An 18,398-nucleotide genomic window follows, 5' to 3' on the forward strand; every position below is an offset into this window, starting at 1 on the left:
CCATCCATTTTTTTTAACAGTAAATACCTATTGTTCAGAAAGAAAGTTTGTAATATTTAACTTTTCCTAGCTACAAAATTGAGGAGACATCACTCAATATAATTGTAGTAACGTGAGTGTTCGTGATATTCTCACCAGTGAAGGAAAGGAGAGGAACTGTGTCATTGTTATTAGAAATAAGAAAGATTAGTTAACACATGATTACACAGTTTGTTTTTTCATAGTATCAAGAAAGAAAGTTGATTTATGATTTTTTTAAAAGTTGAAGCAACAGAAGGTGTCTCACTATACTGAACATTACTAAGACCAAATTGTAGTTGATTTATGGTTTTAAACAGTTATTACAGGAGAATATGTGAAGTTCATACATCATTGTAACTAGCTCGTTACCAAAGTGAAAGTTGGTGAATTATTGTCACAGAAAGAAAAAAAAAAGAAGGTAGATCTAAGTTGGTTGGTGTAAGGAACAAGAAAAAAAGCAAATTGTATCACTGTTTCTTGTTAAGAGGAAAATTTTCCAAATCATTCTTTACAGATGTAAGAACAGAATTAGAAGAGTACTATTTGATGTTCAGTAGCTGTAATATTAATTTCTGTAATATGCAAATATTCTCCCATAGTACATAATTTCTTATCTACAAAATTCTTATATTTTTCAAGTCCTTAATTCAATTGAGATCGTGTCCAAAATTAAGCCTGAACTGTTACTTTTTCTCAGTGATGTCGAGAAACCCACTTGTTGAGAAATTTATATGCAAAAACGGCTCGTTTGGGTTGAGAAAATATTTTACATAGAAGAGCGAACAACGTTTCGACCTTCTTCGGTCATCGTCAGGTTCACAAAGAAAGAGGTAACTGACCGGAAGCTGACCACGTTCGAAAGGGATTCTGTAACTGAGTGTCGGAACGTAGAGGGCGGTATTAGATGTTTGAATATATAATTTTATTTATTTTATTATATTAATATAGTTATAAAGGCGTTCCTTTATATTGGTTTATTTTGGGTTTAAGTTGTTGTATAACTAAGGCTTCTTTAATTTTGCGTTTGTTTATGTTTGTTTCTTTATTTAGTATTTGAGTGTTTTTTTATGGTTATGTTGTGTTTATTTGAGTTGCAGTGTTCGAAAACGTGTGAAGGTGACTTTTTATGTTCTTTGAATCTGGTTTCCATTTTTCTACTTGTTTCTCCAATATAGAAGTCGTGGCAGTTATCACATTGTATTTTGTAAATAATGTTGGTGTGGTGTTTGTCAGTGTAGTTTTTACATAGTATAGACCTCAGTTTTGTGCCTGGTTTTTGAATAAATTTGGTATTAACTGGAATGTCATATTTTGTTACTAGTTTTTGCCAAATGTTGGTTATTTGTGTGCTGATGTCAGGAATATATGGTATACAGCAGTATATGGTTTCGTGATTTTTTGATTCGTGAGATATATTTACTTTAGTTGGTTGATTTTGCTTTCTGTCTAGGTGTGTGCGTATAATGTTTTTTACGGTTTGTGGAGGAAACTTATTGATGTTGATGAAGTATTGTTTTATTTTGTCTAATTCATCGTTAATTTTATCTGGTGAGCATAGTTTTATGGCTGTGTTTATTTGCCATAAAGGTATGACTTTATACCTATATTAATATAATAAAATAAATAAAATTATATATTCAAACATCTAATACCGCCCTCTACGTTCCGACACTCAGTTACACAACCCCTTTCAAACATGTGGTCAGCTTCCGGTCAGTTACCTCTTTCTTTGTGAACAATCAATAGAAAAATAACCACAACCGAACTAAAGATTAATATCAAAAACTTGAAGAACACTTCCCCCGGAATGACCAAATACCAAATATTATTCTCAAAAAAAGTTCCACTCTCCTACTACAACACCTCACAAACATCATGAACATTTCACTAGCGACCGGGTATTACCCTGACACGTGGAAAAAAGCCATCATAACAACGATCCCCAAGAACCAAACTAACAGAACAAATCCAGATAATTTCCGCCCAATCAGTCTGTTAAGCTGCCTTGGCAAACTGATGGAGAGAATTATCTCCAACCGTCTCCTCCATTTTTGCGAATCAAACAACATCCTTCCAGAATCTCAAAATGCCTCCAGAAAAAATAGACAAACAACAGATCACCTCACACGACTCACCGAATCAATCTACAAAGCTTACAACAACAATCAAGTAACCATCGGGGTATTCCTAGATGTCAAAAAAGCATTCGACAGCGTTTGGCACAACGCCATCATATACAAACTAAATCACCTATAAATAAATCCCACGATAGTCAAATGGATTTCAAATTTCTTAACTAATAGAACAGCACAAGTAAAAGTCAATAAAACCATATCCAAATTATTTAATATAACGGCAGGAGTGCCCCAAGGATCAGTCCTCTCTCCACTTCTATACATAATTTTCGTCAGTGACATACCTTTTCCAAATCTAACATACACACACAATTCACAATACGCAGACGACATCGCAATCTGGAGCACCTCCAGAAACCCAGTAATGGCCATGTCTCGCGTACAAGAATCACTAAACAACGTCTCAACATGGAGCAACAAGTGGAGGGTCGTGTTAAATCCGACAAAAACACAAGCAATCACCTTCTATAGAAAACTAAAGAAGCAAAGAAAAAATCTAGAAAAAATAAAACTATCACTTGGAAACACAACCATTAACATGAGCAAAAACATCACATTCCTTGGCGTCATTTTCGACACAAAACTAACATGGAAAAAACACATAAACAATATACACTCATCAATCAGAAAAAGGATTTCATATCTAAAGACTATAACTGGTAAACAATCGAAATGCGCACCGAACACCATTATACAAATATACAAGGCTTACATCCGTCCACTAATGTCAAGTAACATACAATATGTCAAACAACACACTCCAAAAAATCCAAGTGCAACAAAACAGAATATTAAAATCCGCATTCAGTTTACCATCATTTACGCCAACAAATTATCTACACCAAATTAGTAATTTACCAACTATAAGAGATAGAATAACAGAACTTTCTCTCAAATATTATCTAAAAGCAGAAAATAGAAACAAACTAACGGCATCACCACACAAATTATCAAGTGCACCAACAAAATACATATCACCTTACAACATATTTGAAGAATCACAATCCACTCAACAAAGAATCTAAATAAATAAAATCCATGTTATTAACATGAATTCCTTTTTTTCAGGTACAGGGCACACGACAGGCAAAACTTTCGGCGCCTGTCGTGTGAAAGTGGGTTTTCTCGGGGCATTCCCGTTTCCCCCCCCACATCAAAATCTTCAGGCATTGGATTTCTAGATCCCAGCCCAGGCAACTTTTTTGCCAGACCCTGAATCGGGCCGTTTGATTTGATCTGGATTTGAATGAATTACATTCATGTTCACATCTGCCCAACTTTTTCCTTTCGGGACAGGTCCCGGCCTTTCTTTCCACTGCTGCCTTTGCCTCCAAAACAACATTTAGAGAGACATTCTCCACCCAAAAAGTCAAGAATAATAACGATAATTAATTTATTAAAATAATAATAAAAAAAACCACCACTTAATCTTAATAACAATCCACGAAAGGGGACGAAGAGGAACTACAAAGTTCCTGAACACCCCAGTTGGAGAGAGAACTCTTCTGATTTCTCTCTCTCTAAACTGAACCCCTGCCACGTTAGTTTAGTTTTTCTTTGTGAACCTGACGATGACCGAAGAAGGTCGAAACGTTGTTCGCTCTTCTATGTAAAATATTTTCTCAACCCAAACGAGCCGTTTTTGCATATAAATGTTACTTTTTCTATTTTGACTTGTTCAATAAACCTATTTACTGTTCCATGGAATAGTTTTATTGCACTTTTCTTAACTTTATGATTGTCATGTGAAGTAGAAATACTTCTGTATTTTGAAGTTCCCTTTTTTAACTAATTGATCAGATAAAGAGAGAGAGAGAATGTGATTTGCATGCAATTTTGGTGCTTTTAGACTCAGACTCACTGTGATTGTTGAGAAGTTCAGTTAATTTTTTAAGAGAGCTAAAATTCAACATGAAGTCCTGTTCCTGTGTCGCCATATATCTATCAACTCATTGTACACATTTTATACAAACATTGCTCTGGTTCATATTTACTTTAATCTACACTAATTTGAAATACAATTTATTTAATTCTCTTTTAGTTTTTCTCACCTTCCAATACAAGGTCTTGCCACCAAAGATGATCAGCAGCACTGTACTTACCCTTTAAATAAAACATTTCCATTCAACTTCATACCATCTCTGCCCTTTTCATTTCACACTCAAGAAAGCACTATCCTGTTCTTTTGCATATTAAATTCACAAATTTCTTGTTTTGCGGCGATTGAAAGGTACTGTAAGCTAGGCATACGCTTGAATCACCATACCTTATGTTATCTAGTAGCTACAAAGACAGGTATAGAAAATTACAGTTTGATATTTAATAGGTATTAGAATAAGAGAGAAGGTTATGTTTGGTATATTAGTAATTACAAGAACAAGAGTTGAAAGTGATTTTCTGATATTTCATAGCAATAGGAGTAACAAAACTACCATTAAATATATGTAACTGTAGTTTAAGCCTTGTAAGATGCTACACTGTGAAAGATGTACCCTAATTTTGGAAAGTCAATTCTAAGAAAATATTTTGACTCGGCAACCAACACCTTGATGTAACCTTGACTCTTTTTCAACCGAGTAAATACAGTAAAATACATCATATTCTTCACAGTATATCAACAATATTAGTTAAGTTGAATGTTTTATACTATTGAAAATAATTGTAATTGGTAAGTAATGAGATTACGATCTGTGTGAGAGGCCACTTTGTGTTGAACCAAAGCTAGTCTTTTGCCTTAACCCATCACTTTGTCTTGGAAGATGCATGGGGATTTTTCAACGTATTTTACAAGGCATAAAATACAATAGCTTTAAAAACAAGTGAAAGTTATTATTCTATATCTACGTGTAACAGAGAAGAAGAAACTTCCTGTTGTTAAGTATTTATAAAAACAGGAGAACAAAGTTACATGTACTTTCTTGTATTTACACGTAGCTAAAAGAAGAGTGCTGTTAAATTATATGTGTCATTCTTAATAGATATTGAGTTATTAGTTACAAGAACAAATAGTCAAGGAATCAGTCTCAGTAAAATATAAATAAAATATATATTTATCGAGTATAGTAAAAGATAAAAAGAAATTGCCTTGAACTGGAACACCCACTTTTCCTCACCTTAGTATGAACAAATATATAGAATCAATTTACTATTAGTAACCTGAGGAAACATGATGAGTTACTGGACAGTAATGAGTATACCCAAGTGTCCCTCTGAAACATACATGTAGAATACCAATATACAGACATATTCCACTTGTTTCATAAATGTTACAGATTTATAACTTTTTTTGTCTTATTCAAAGAATAGTGGCAAAAAGGGGAGATATTTCTTCTTGTATGTTTATATAACTATAATACAAAAATAACATTTTTAACTTAAAACTACACAAATCCCATACCCATTGGACAAACTCACTTATACTGGAACTTACTACAAAATTATGTTTGAGAGGATCTCTAATTACCCTTTAACAGTAATTCTGCAATGTACAATAAACAACTTTATTTTTGAATTTTTTTTAAAGAGAGTAATGTTCTAAAAGTATTAGAAAAAAATTACTTGTGGTGCAGTAAGACATAATAGGTATTCAAAATACAATACTTGCAAAAATAGTTTGGATTTTTAATTTCTACTGTTAATGAATTTACATGGCACTTAGTGCCATGTTTTTATATCAATTTAGACAAAATATTTCATGATAAAATTAAATTGATTGTGAGACAATTTTGCATATGACAATCACTAGAATATTTAAGAGTTGTTAGAATAACTTGCATATGTGGTCAGGAATATGGACCGTGTTTCAAGGTCACTTCTGTGTTCTTACCACCATTTAAGTATGTTGTTATTATCACTCTTAAGTATCCTATCAAAATAAACTTTCGTTCATTCCCCACGTAAAAAAAAGATTAAGAAATTTATATCACATTACAAATATTGTAATGCTGTAAAACATTCGTTCTATTAATGAAGCCACTACAATTTTGTGTAGATACTTAAACTCTTAATCATTGAAAATTTATGTAATTTAAGACAATAAAGTCGTAAACCATGAAGAGCCACCATAAGTTTGTTTTTGTCATTAAAATAGTGTTATATGTATAATTCATTGTACTAGCAAAATATGATTACCAAAACAATATATTTCAGAATGGTAAGTTTCTCAATTTATTCAACTTTCATTTGCAACAATGAACAAAATGCACACAACACTAATAAGTGCTTGTATTACACAGTATATCTGAGGTATGTAACCATTATGCTCAATTTACTAACTCTATCAAAGCTGCAAGAAAGACATATCAAAACATACCAATGTGTTACAAAAATCAGTGGTCATATCTTAGCAAGAGGTTGAGTTACAGGTGTGAAATTCACAATATAACATTTTTAGTTACAAGTCTCATAAAGATATATAAATATATAGCCACAAAACTATCGTCTCACTAAAACCAGTTTCATATACATTCACTATAAAAACCACTTTAGCACCAAATCTCATGTTAAAAGTACAAATTCAATAAAGTAACAATAAGTTTTAATTATTTATCATATATTTATATACATATATCAATTATGCACCAAGTATACTGACTGCCAGGTGAAAAATCTAACAGATTTCAATTACATAATTTGGAGAGTTTATTCAACTAGAAAGTAGCAGTCATAAGGATGTCATTAAATACGAATGAGCCATTTTGAACCTATAGCATGACATCAGTATTTTACTTTCCTGATGTAATGGTCTATAACTATGTACTTTTAAACAGTTTCATTCTGATATATGTAGTTTACTTTCAATTTATCAGTTCTTACTCATTTGTGCCAGTGAGAAATTCAAATACAATTTTTTTAACTGATCAGTATTTCTATCCCGTTTGCTTCTAGTTGAATCATGTTTTCAGTATCTTCAAACATTGCTTGTTTCAGTTAATCAATGTCTAAATTCTTTGTTTTACAACTGTAGTTACTTTTAGTTTATAAACCTTTGTAATATCAAGATTATTTAAAACAACAATTTCAACTGATTACCTTAAGTCTGAAACAAATAAAATAATTTTAGTTTCACTAATTAATTTTTTTACACATTCTAAACCAGTGTTGATTTTACCAGATCAGTTTCAAATTGTAACAAGAGTATGAAATAAAAAAGCAGGTTAGTTAAAGAATTTTTTGACTACATTTAACATTTGCTCTGAAATATGACTGTGTTAAATTTTTAATGTTATAATTTTCTTACACTGGAAATGTATTTCCCATAGGTACTTAACTCCTCCCACAGAAATAACTATTCTCATTCAGTGCTTCCCTCTATATGCAAAAAAAAAAAAATTATGCATGCTACAAATTTTTTCTCCCCTCCATTGGAATTGGACGATTCCAATGCACTTCAATGCAAGTCATCATGCATCAATTCACCCTCCACTAAATAGAGTGTGACATCTCTCATGTGGCTCCCTCTATTCAATTCTAGTATACTATCATTTTTAGTTTTGGCAGAAGATGGAAACACCAATTTTCAGTGTGGAGGAAGAATTAGAAGTGTATGATGATGTGAGTACATATTTGAAATACATTTTCAGTGTAGGAAAATTATAACTTCTGATGTGGTACATCAGCCCCTCTCACAAAAATAGCCAGAATCCCATGTCGAATAGGTGGAGGGATCAGTGTAAGGGAAAGAAAGAATCATCCTTCAAAAGTTCCAAAGGACATTCCCTAAGATGAGACAGATTCTGATGTGGGGAACTGCACCACTTTTGAAACAAATATACTCTTTGTTCATCTCAAAACAATGGATAGGGAAAAAACAGAGTGCAGCATTTATGAAACTTAATCCCAAAAACAGGGCTCACGCTGTCGCTCGCCATATTTGCCAATGGCTATTATTTTTGTTTTTTGGCGAAGAAAAATTGTAATTGGCGAATATACCGGCGAAACACTGTTTGTTTACAAAATGCTAGACTGGTTCACTACATCAACGTTTTTTTAATGCAAGTATGTGGTAAGCAGATAAAAATCAATAACCCGTCTGCATTCATGCAAGGTCATGGTCAGGATTGACAAACGTGTGAAAAATTGTTCAATCAACAGCGACCTAACGGCTTGACACGAATAACTCATTTATATGTGGCTGATTAGCGGCGCTATAATAAAAGGACGACCACGAAGACTGTGATGGCTCTCACACGTGTAATTACATTATCTAATGGCGCATGGCTTGGCTGGTAAGTTTAATTAAAAGTGGTTACTGGATTCGTACCATAATAAACACGTACTTGTAAAAAACTAAATGTTAATTAGTGGAAAATTTCTCTATAAGTTGAGCCAATATGCAGCAAATTCATCAGATCTCAGAATGGCTTCTTCGCGCAGGCCAAACGCCCCTTAGACAGTGAAAGTTGTCTAATGCCTCCATCAAAAAAATCCAAATCTGAAACTGACAGTTCACGATCATTCCAAGAAAAATGGTTGAATGAATTTAACTGGCTCAAATATGAAGCCTCTACAAAGCAAATGTTTTGCACATTGTGCATTAAAGTACAGAACTCAAACACTTTCACAACTGGTTGTGCAGTGATGAAAAAAGACAACCTAACCAAGCATCAGAAAACAAAAGGTATTTATTGACTGAGTAAATGTTGAGACTTATTTAGATAGTTAAACTTATAAAATTATTAAATATAATAAAAAAATATGCCCATGTCAATTTATTTCCTAATATTTTAGCAGTGTTATTACATTAAAAAGATGTTGTGATGCATGAGGTATTCATTTTTTTTATCAATTATTTCAGACCACAGAGATGCAATGGAGGCGTCCAAGCTATCTACAGCGATGACGAAGGCCACAGTCTCAGCCACAAACAAAAGTGAGACTGCCATCATAGCTGCAATGCACAATGTTTACTTTGCAGCAAAGCATGACCTACCAAGTTCCCTAATTCCAGATCTAAACAGACTATGTAAGATGCAGGTAAGTTATTATGTATACAATACAGTTTTTCTGTTCTTGTCACAAGTGGATTTTATTTGTTGTTCTTAATGAAAAATTTGTTATAGTTACTGATTTACGTATTCATGTTCCACAATTACTAATCTCACAAATTATTTATTATGTATATAATACAGTTTTTATGTTCTTAAATTGTTGAAGGATTATCAGCTAATGTTTTACAAGTGGAATTTCTCTGTTGTTCTTGATTAAATTTGTTACTGATTTATGTATTCATGTTCTAGAGTTACTACTCCCACGAATTATTTATTTATGCATTTATTATTTTTGTTTTAATTCCAGGGTGCAACACAGCTCCAGGATCTGGTAGTAGACCAACATATTACCTATGAACACAACACTAGTATTAGTGACTTCAAAGATTGTATGGCAGAAGTGTTGAGAGAAAATTTAAAAAAACAAACTAGCCAAAAATGGAAAATTCAGCATCATGATTGATGAAAGTACAGACATTTCAGTAAAGCAGAACCTTGTCAGCTACATCCGTGTACTAGAGATGGATCAGTTCGGTACAGTGACACCACAGACCTATTTCCTTGGAATCTGTGAACTTTACAAAGCTAATGCTGAGAACATTTTTACAAAAGTCATTAGTATGTTATCAGAGAAGGGTATTGAAGTGAAAAATTTATGTAGTGTCAGCTCTGATGGTGCTGCTGTGATGGTTGGCTCAAAGTCTGGGGTAGTTACTAGACTAAAGCAATTTGTACCAGGTGTCCTAGCCACACACTGTATCGCACACAGACTAGCTTTGAGTTGTGCCACAGGAGCTGACAGCATACCATATCTTGTCAAGTACCAGGATATTATGAATTCCATCTTTACGTTTTTTAAGTACTCACCAAAAAAATATGGCAACTTTGACTGCAGTGCAGAGCATTATTAATACAGAAGAAAAGGGGTTTCAAGAGATCTTTCACACAAGGTGGTTAAGTTTTGAAGGTACAGTAGATGCACTGCTTTCCAACTACTCCAGCCTTGTGTCTGTATTTGTGGAAGAGACCTCTGGTAAAGCTCTTAGCTTGTATAAACCCATCACTTCATTCAAATTTCTGTATGTGTCACATTACTTGGCTGATTGTTTGAAGCCATTAGCAATTTTGTCAAAAACATTTCAGAGGAAAAATCTTAATTTCTCTGAAGTTCACCCAATGCTTGCTTCAACTATTGAGTGTCTGGAGGAAATGAAACAAAACAAATCTGGTGAAATGCTGTCAACGTTTCTGAATGAGGTGCCAGCTGAGCCTCAGTTAGATTCAGATGGACTGTACACTTTTCAGTTTGGTGAGCATACCATAAGAGACAGTGCAGTTTAAAGGTCTGAGGCAGAAAACATATGTGATAAGTTCACAGAAAATATGATATGTCTGAATGACAGGTTTTCAGATAATGATGATACAGCTATTTTGATTTCCCTCACAAATTTCTTCAACCCACTGCTCAAAGACACAGACATTTCAGCAGTCATTGACATAATCAATGATTATTTGCCAACCTTTGGCCACGAGGGAACAAAACAAGAATTGAAATCATTTTCAAAATTTGCTAGATCTACTTTTGAAAGTGGAAGCAAGTCTGTAACAGACATTAAAAGTTTCTACAGTAAAATACAGAGAGTCCTTTCCTGCAAGTGCAGAACTGGCAGAGAGACTGCTGGTAGCTCCAGTTTCAACAGCTGATTGTGAGAGAGGTTTTAGTAAGCAGAATTTGATAAAAATGTGTCTGAGGAATTCAAGGAGTACTAGAAACCTGGAAAATATCATGTGTCTGTCAATAGATGGTCCAAACACTGGAAATTTTGATTTTAAATGTGCCTTTAAGATCTGGAGTACAAAAAAGAACAGACATATTCTAATGTAATCATTGAAACAAAGGCACCAGTTGTAACTGTAAATGAGTAGTAAGGCACAACAAAATGACATGCTTCAAGGCATGTACATATTTTTTCATTTTTTCATGAATTTGTGTTCAGATTTTCAGCATGAATGTTACTGAAACTTGTCAACTTTAGTTTGGTGATGTTTGAGTGATGATATATATTTTATTAAGCAGGGCTCTCACTAGAGAGACTTGGGAGAAGTGGTCTCCCAAAACAGACCAAACCTCACCTTTCGTAAGCTCAAGGAAAAGTCATCTTATACAGATTATATTATAGAAGAAAAGAATGCTATTGACTGTAAACTTTTCCATAATTTTGTAAAATTAGAGCAAAACTTCTCCCTGGTTTGCAAGTCTAGAGAGGCCCCTGTTTAGCAGCATGTAATAACAGTTACTTTTAATTTAGTGACTCGTCTTCCCATGTCATTATTGTAATGATTTGTTGTGTGAAAAACATTGAACTTTGTAACTGTGAAACTGTTGTTTTATAATAAATTTAATAAATGATAAATTCATTGAAATAAAATATATGATAAGAACTTAGTTGTCATTTATTCTTTGACTGTCTTATCGTATGTGACTGGCTGGAGGGTTGGATACGGATCAAACCTATCTGGCTAAAACACTGGCTAAAATTGGCTACCAAAAAAATCATTTGGCTAATAGCCTTGCTACAGAAAAATTTGGTCCAGGGTAAGCCCTACAAAAATTATAAAAGTGGTTAAAATGAAAAGGATGCAACTCCAGATGTAGAGTGGCTAAGGCAATGCAGATGGAGGTAGGATGATGATCATACCATCTGTAAGTCAACTACAATCCAAATCCTGGCAGCCATGTAGGAGTAGAAAAAAGGATCATACTACATTCTCCTTGAGTTAATGAGACCAAAGGGAATCTTGTATCTCCTGGCTCATGAAGGAGGCACATGTGAATATAAGCTAGCAGATCAAATCACAGAACACAACAGCCAGTATCAAACAGTTGCCTATGTAATGTAAATCATTTTCCTCAAAAGCGAAGTTTATCAAAACCACCCCAAGTGCATTAACGTCCTTGGAATAAGAAACATTGAGGGCTAGCAAAAAGGTTTGGTTTGTTTTGAATTGTGCACAAAGCTACACTGGAACTATCTGTGCTAGTTATCCCTAATTTAGCAGTGAAAGACTAGATTGAAAGTAGCTAGTCATCACAAACCACCAGCAGCAACTCTTGTACTAACAAATAATATGACTGACCATTACATTATATAACATTCCCATGGCTAAAAAGGCAAGCATGTTTGGGAGGATGGGAATATTGGAGGACATTGGTTATCTGCACCAACACAACACTACTGTCCTACTCTCAGCAGAGGGTTTTATAACCATTTCTACATTTTTTTTTGTATTTCATTAACCCATTCAGGAAGATACCTTCATAGACCACCATCCCAGCAGCATAAAATTAAAAAAAGATAAGGACTCTCAAACTCCACTAGAAGAAAAGGAGAGTAAAAATGCAGTAAAGAGTCTAGAGAAATGACAACAACTAAGATGGTCACATAATGGGTAATCACAAAACCCTATTTTTTAAAAGAAAACCTCAACGATTTAATCAAGGCATGGCACAGATGGGCAGCTATTCCCTTTTGCTATAAGTATAATGTGGGACAGGCAAACTTATGAAACAATTCTATCATGAGTATAAACCCACAAGTGACCTTGTGTAACTTCCCACATCTGCAGTGTGCATTTCCTGGCCATGGAATTACAATAGGCAAGTCGATACTGCTGGAAAACGTGGATTCAAACAGTTAAAGAATAACTGGTCATGCAACACTTGCCACAGAGCAATATCAAAAACAAAGAGCATATATAAAAGGAAAAAGTAAGTATGAAAAGGAAAACAAAAAAAAAACTTACCCTGTCAAAGTCTCGCTAAATTCTGATATTCCAGAAATGAAATGGTGCTTACTCTTGTTTTAACTTTGTAACTTTAGTAACACCATTGAATTTGATTACTATTTTATGTATTATTACCCCCAGAAAAGCTGCAAAGACAAAACTATGGTTAAAATAAAAGATTACTTATAATTATTTGGAGTTATGTAAAGGTGTTTTTTTTTTTCTAATTTAATTATAAAAACGTATTAATCCCTCCAGTAAGCACAGCAAATTTTGAAAGACAACTATAAATGGATTCATCATGAGTCAAAACAATTAACACTGACTTCACTCCATTTAAATCAATACAATTTAGTATTTGACCCAAAAGCAACTACATAAACTTTCAACAAACCCTTATATATGATAAAAATTAGTATTTATTTTATTCTTTAAATTTTTATATCACAGATTATCAAAAACACCAGACTATATCTGACTACAGTAACTTGACTGGAAATTGCACATACTTTTACATAAAGCAAAGTCCCAGAAAACAACAACATGAAATTAACAAGAATGCAAAATTGTTATTTTTGATCTGGCTAAAGCATTTCAGTATAATTACCACTCCTTAAGGAGACATCAAACAGAGGTGAATCATCAGTCTGTAACTCGTCTGTCACATGGTTAGAGATCACATAAACATTCATGTTTGTGAAAACAAACAGAACAAACAATACAAGCATCACTACAAATTGCTGAATGTCACACATACATATATATATGTATGTGTCATTATCTACTAAAAAGTATTATTAAATATGTATGTATACATAACAATGATCCAGCCATGTTTAAAGAGTCCTTTCACCTAACCTTTCATTTCACCAGTGATCAGATTCCAATGTGTGTATCATATGCAAAACAAAATAAAAGTTACATTTGGATAAAGTTTTACCACCATATGAAATATAAAATACATAAACACTTAGGTACTAGCCTTCACAAAATATTATACAAACTCACCTGTATCAAACTGGCTTCAAGCTGGATGAATATGCCTTGTATGTCTTCTAAATTAATATTACATACCATTACTTTGTAAAACACAATATATCTGCTCAAACCTCTTGTGCGTTTTCATTACATTCCAGAGTTTATAATAAACAGTTTAATTAAATCACAACCTTTTAGGTACATTTATCTTAAAAACTAGACATTAATCATTCAAGGCCTGTGGATGGAATGAAAAGTGTCTTTCACTTTTGTCTTTTCTCGTTTTCAAAATATATTTTTTCTTCTAATATTGTTTTTCCTTACATAAATACACCAAAATATAAAACCTTGGTGAAAACTGCTTACACCGAGTAGAGAACCAACAAGTAGTTTTGTTGTTCCTCATTAGTCATATCTTTTCAATGAATTAAAAAAAAAAATTTTTATGTTACTTACGAGCATTCGCAATTTAACGAGAAAAATACTCAACGTGTCAGTTTCAAAACACAAAATTCAGTGGCTCCTCAAAGAGTCCAGAGAAAAACTGAACAATGAGCCAAAACTAACAAGATCAGATCTATACTAACAGATGACTAATGATTTAGAAAATGTATTAGTCTGAAATTTATTACTCAACACAGCAAAGCTCTTGAAGAGTGACTAACATTTCCTCTAAAAATAATAATAATTCATCATTTGTTAATATTTCAATACTAACGATCATTGACCATTTAAATTTATATCCAATAAATTCTGTCTTCAAAAACCAAAAACACTAATCAAAACTAAAAATGTTTTTATAAAATATGACTTTTAGTCACTCCAAAACATCCCATATCTCAGCCAGAAATGGTGGAAGTTTTTTGTTTTGAACCTTAAGTGAGAAACACATTTCAGAGTTCATGTTTCCCAGAGTTCTGAGTTCAGTCAATACTGCCAACAGTTTGGCAAAACAATTTTTTCCTGGGGGTCGATGATTTTCGACGTAAGCCTGTAGTGTATCCAAATAAAATTCTTGAATCTTCTCAACTTTTTGTGGTTCTACAAGACTTGGTCTCTCTAACATAAGCATGGAAAGAAATTTCAACAAGTTAATGAAGTGTCTTATAAGTTAACCAAACAACTTATTACTGAATGAACTGTAAAATAGGTGACAACTGCCCATTAGGCGTATATTAGTGACCACCTGTATTAAAGATACATAATAAGGTACTATAGCCACAAATATATTCCTACAAGTGTTTCTCTAATAGGCAGTCATCATCCATTTCATACTCAATGCAATAGGATACTCTTCCTAAACTATTCAACCAAAAAAATAACTTAATGCTCTTTTTAAGAAAAGAGTATTTACTACAGAAATCTTAACATTATCTACAGAGAAAGTAAGGGAGAAATACATGATCTGAGACAATACAATCTGACACCACACTAGCAGTCAAATGAATGTATAACTACAGAGATGACTGTCTCTTTATCATGCTGTTCTAATAATTATAACAATATTAAACAAAAGATCAAATCTACTATATAAAGTCAAAATGTTGTCTGTCACACTGCCACCTCAGTTGTTGCAGCATCAAGCAACATGCAGTATGTTCAAAATAAGATGGCACTTCGGCTGCAACAAGCAAGTTTGTCTTTTCAAAATTCCTCTATCTATATACTGTGCCATATATACACTATTTGGGGTATATAATTAGACTTAAGGGTAGCTTGGTAAAGATTGTGATAAAATTTTATCATGTATACGAGGACCCCATGCTTTGTGTTGCTGGTATACAAACATCACTAAATTTTGTGCAATCTGAGCCCTTGATTTCAACTCTATGCTAACCCATATTTTAACCACAACAGATTTCTACTTTAAAATGCCCAAACTAAAGTGATCTTTGTTCAGCTCAGTAGGCTAACAAAGCCAAAAACAGGACAGTCCAAAGAGTACTCTAAAATTCATAATCAAATTCACTGCTTTCACCACCACAATTAACAGTTTGCAGAGTAAGACAGTTGACCAAGTAGGAACATGTCTTTGAGAATCAGTTGTTTTGCATGTTTCAGTCTATAAGGATTAATCAAGAAGAAAATCTGGGCATAACTTAAGGATATACAAAAGTCAAAATGCTGATCAAGCAATAATTAAAGAAGATACAGGTATACATATATATATATATATGTTGTGTTTGTAAAATACTAAAAACAGAACAGACTTTCTCCACACATTTATTATTACATAAAACACTTATTTACATGTAATTTCAGAAGAAAAATTGACCACTTCCCATCATATAATGGGCAATCAGCTTGTATATACGAGGTCTAATCAAAACGTTCTGAGACTTTTGTTACATCTGTCATTACAGAGGAAGTGAGCTTCACTGTGGTGTGTACAAAATACAAATAGTGATCTACCTCAGGAACAAGCCATTTCTCCGCACCTTATACCCATGTTGTGAAAAACATGTTCAAAGACAGACGTATCCCTTTCCCGTCATAATAAAAATGGACAGAAAAGAAGAGCAACGTGTTTGCATCAAGTTTTGTGTAAAAAACAGCAAAGGACGAACGGAAATCCTTGAAATGTTAAAAACTGCCTTTAGTGGTGACTGATTAAATAAGGCTGTTGTTTATTAGTGGATAAAACGCTTCCAAGATGGCCGGGAATTGGTCGTAGATGACCCACGTTCTGGGCAATCGTTGACACTGTCCACTGATGAAATGGTTGCTAAGGTAAAACACAGTTAACCAGGCCTTTTATAAAAGAGGTCTTAATTTGCTTGAGGGAGAAAGTTAGAATAAGTTGCCATGAGTTATGGGAGAATAATTACTGGTTTCTTCACCATGACAACTTGCCTTCAGACACTGCTGTGTCTGTTCAAGAATTTTGGGCATAAAAAAACATTCCTGTGATACCACACCCTCTGTTTTTTCTCGATCTTGCCCCGTGTGATTTTTTTCTGTTCCCAAAGATCAAAATTAAGTTGAAGAAAAGAGATTTGATGACACTCCAACCATCTATAATAATGTGAAAGCAGAACTTAGTTGCATAACAGTTGAAGACTTCCAGCATTGCTTCCAAAAATGGTAGGAACATTGGAACAAGTGTGTATCAGCTAGGGGAGATTACTTTGAAGGAGATAACATATAATACTGATGTATGTACATTATTCTTCGGGATAAAAGTGAAGCCTTAGAACTTTTTTTATCGCACCTTGTATATTTTAATTTTCAATTATGAGTGATTAGTTAGGACTTAAATATTCCAAGTGATATCATACATTTCATATTAACAAAATATTTACAATTTTTTAAGTCTTAAAACCAATTTGATACTAATACTACCATTCATTTGATTTCTATTCCTGTTATCCTCTAGCACAAATAATGTAGCTAAACAAAACACTATAAAATCAAAAGATCTGGTGTAAGACTTTAGAATTCTCTGTTTATATGTGGGTACATAAGTAAATATATAACAGGGGTGGTTACTTTCCCAGGGGCTATGGGTGAGGAATGTAGTTTTATACACACTTTCTTATATCTGTTTTAATGTATGCCTTTTGATTCCATTACCAAGAGTACAACTTGTGCAAATAGGCCTAATCTGGAAGATGGTATATCCACCACTGTAGTACAAGTCAATAATGTTATATTCAGTGGTTTGGTATACTTTTTCCATTTACTCTGCTGGAAATCCTCATACTAGATAATACCATAGTGGTATCAAAATACTTGTATATTCCATATCTCATCTTGACTATCCACTCAAATGAGTTAATCTTTTTATTTTTATATTTTGTCACACACAAACCTTTGAATTTTAAAACAAAATGTAGAGTAAAATTAAAATATTTCTCATAATTTAACTTTTTTTTTAACTAACATGAAAATTACCTTCTCAAGAATGGTACTTTTTTCAGTTCTGTTGATACAGTTTGTTAGCAAACAATACATTTGACTAATTTGATCAATTACCTGAGAAGATGACGATAGCAGTAAGTAAAGCATACTCTGCATTATCAACCTTCATCATACACATATGACGACAGAAATTAAATAGGGCATCAGCAGAATCTCCAACACTGGCACTGCGATAATTTTCTCTAGTGTAGGGTTGGTTGTTGGCAAAGACAATAGAATCTGTTTGGCTGTCATATTTTCTAGCTGTTCTGAGCATCATTACTTCACTGGAACAGGCCTAAACAGTCCATAATATGAATCCAAACTAATTTACTTTAACTCAAGCTCAGATTACACATAATTTTATATTTGTTTAAATCAAGAGCTTTCACAGTTTGTATAGATTAATACAAAAAAATTACTTTTTTTTGGTAGCTCCTAAACAATTTCTAATATAAAAAATCAAGTATTTACATTGAATCAAAGCATTATTTTATTTTTCTCTCATTCATAAATTGAATAAAACTGATGGAAATATTATGATGTTTTTCCATACTCATTGCATGAGAGGGTAATCAAAGTCATATGT

At 33.2% G+C, this 18,398-nt stretch overlaps 1 pseudogene across 1 annotated transcript in view; it reads right to left on the minus strand.

Moving 5' to 3' along the window:
• Positions 1–13,333: 13,333 nt before the first annotated feature.
• Positions 13,334–18,398, minus strand: part of LOC143252619 (ecdysone receptor-like) — a 144,861-nt pseudogene continuing 139,796 nt past the window's right edge. Inside the window, exons 7-8 of the transcript XR_013029077.1 lie at positions 17,885–18,107; positions 13,334–14,968 (exon numbers count right to left, since the gene is read on the minus strand). The product of XR_013029077.1 is annotated as an ecdysone receptor-like (transcript). The remainder of the gene's footprint in view (positions 14,969–17,884; positions 18,108–18,398) is intronic.

This window comes from Tachypleus tridentatus, chromosome 6 (assembly GCF_004210375.1).
Source record: "Tachypleus tridentatus isolate NWPU-2018 chromosome 6, ASM421037v1, whole genome shotgun sequence".
Taxonomy (NCBI): domain Eukaryota; kingdom Metazoa; phylum Arthropoda; class Merostomata; order Xiphosura; family Limulidae; genus Tachypleus; species Tachypleus tridentatus.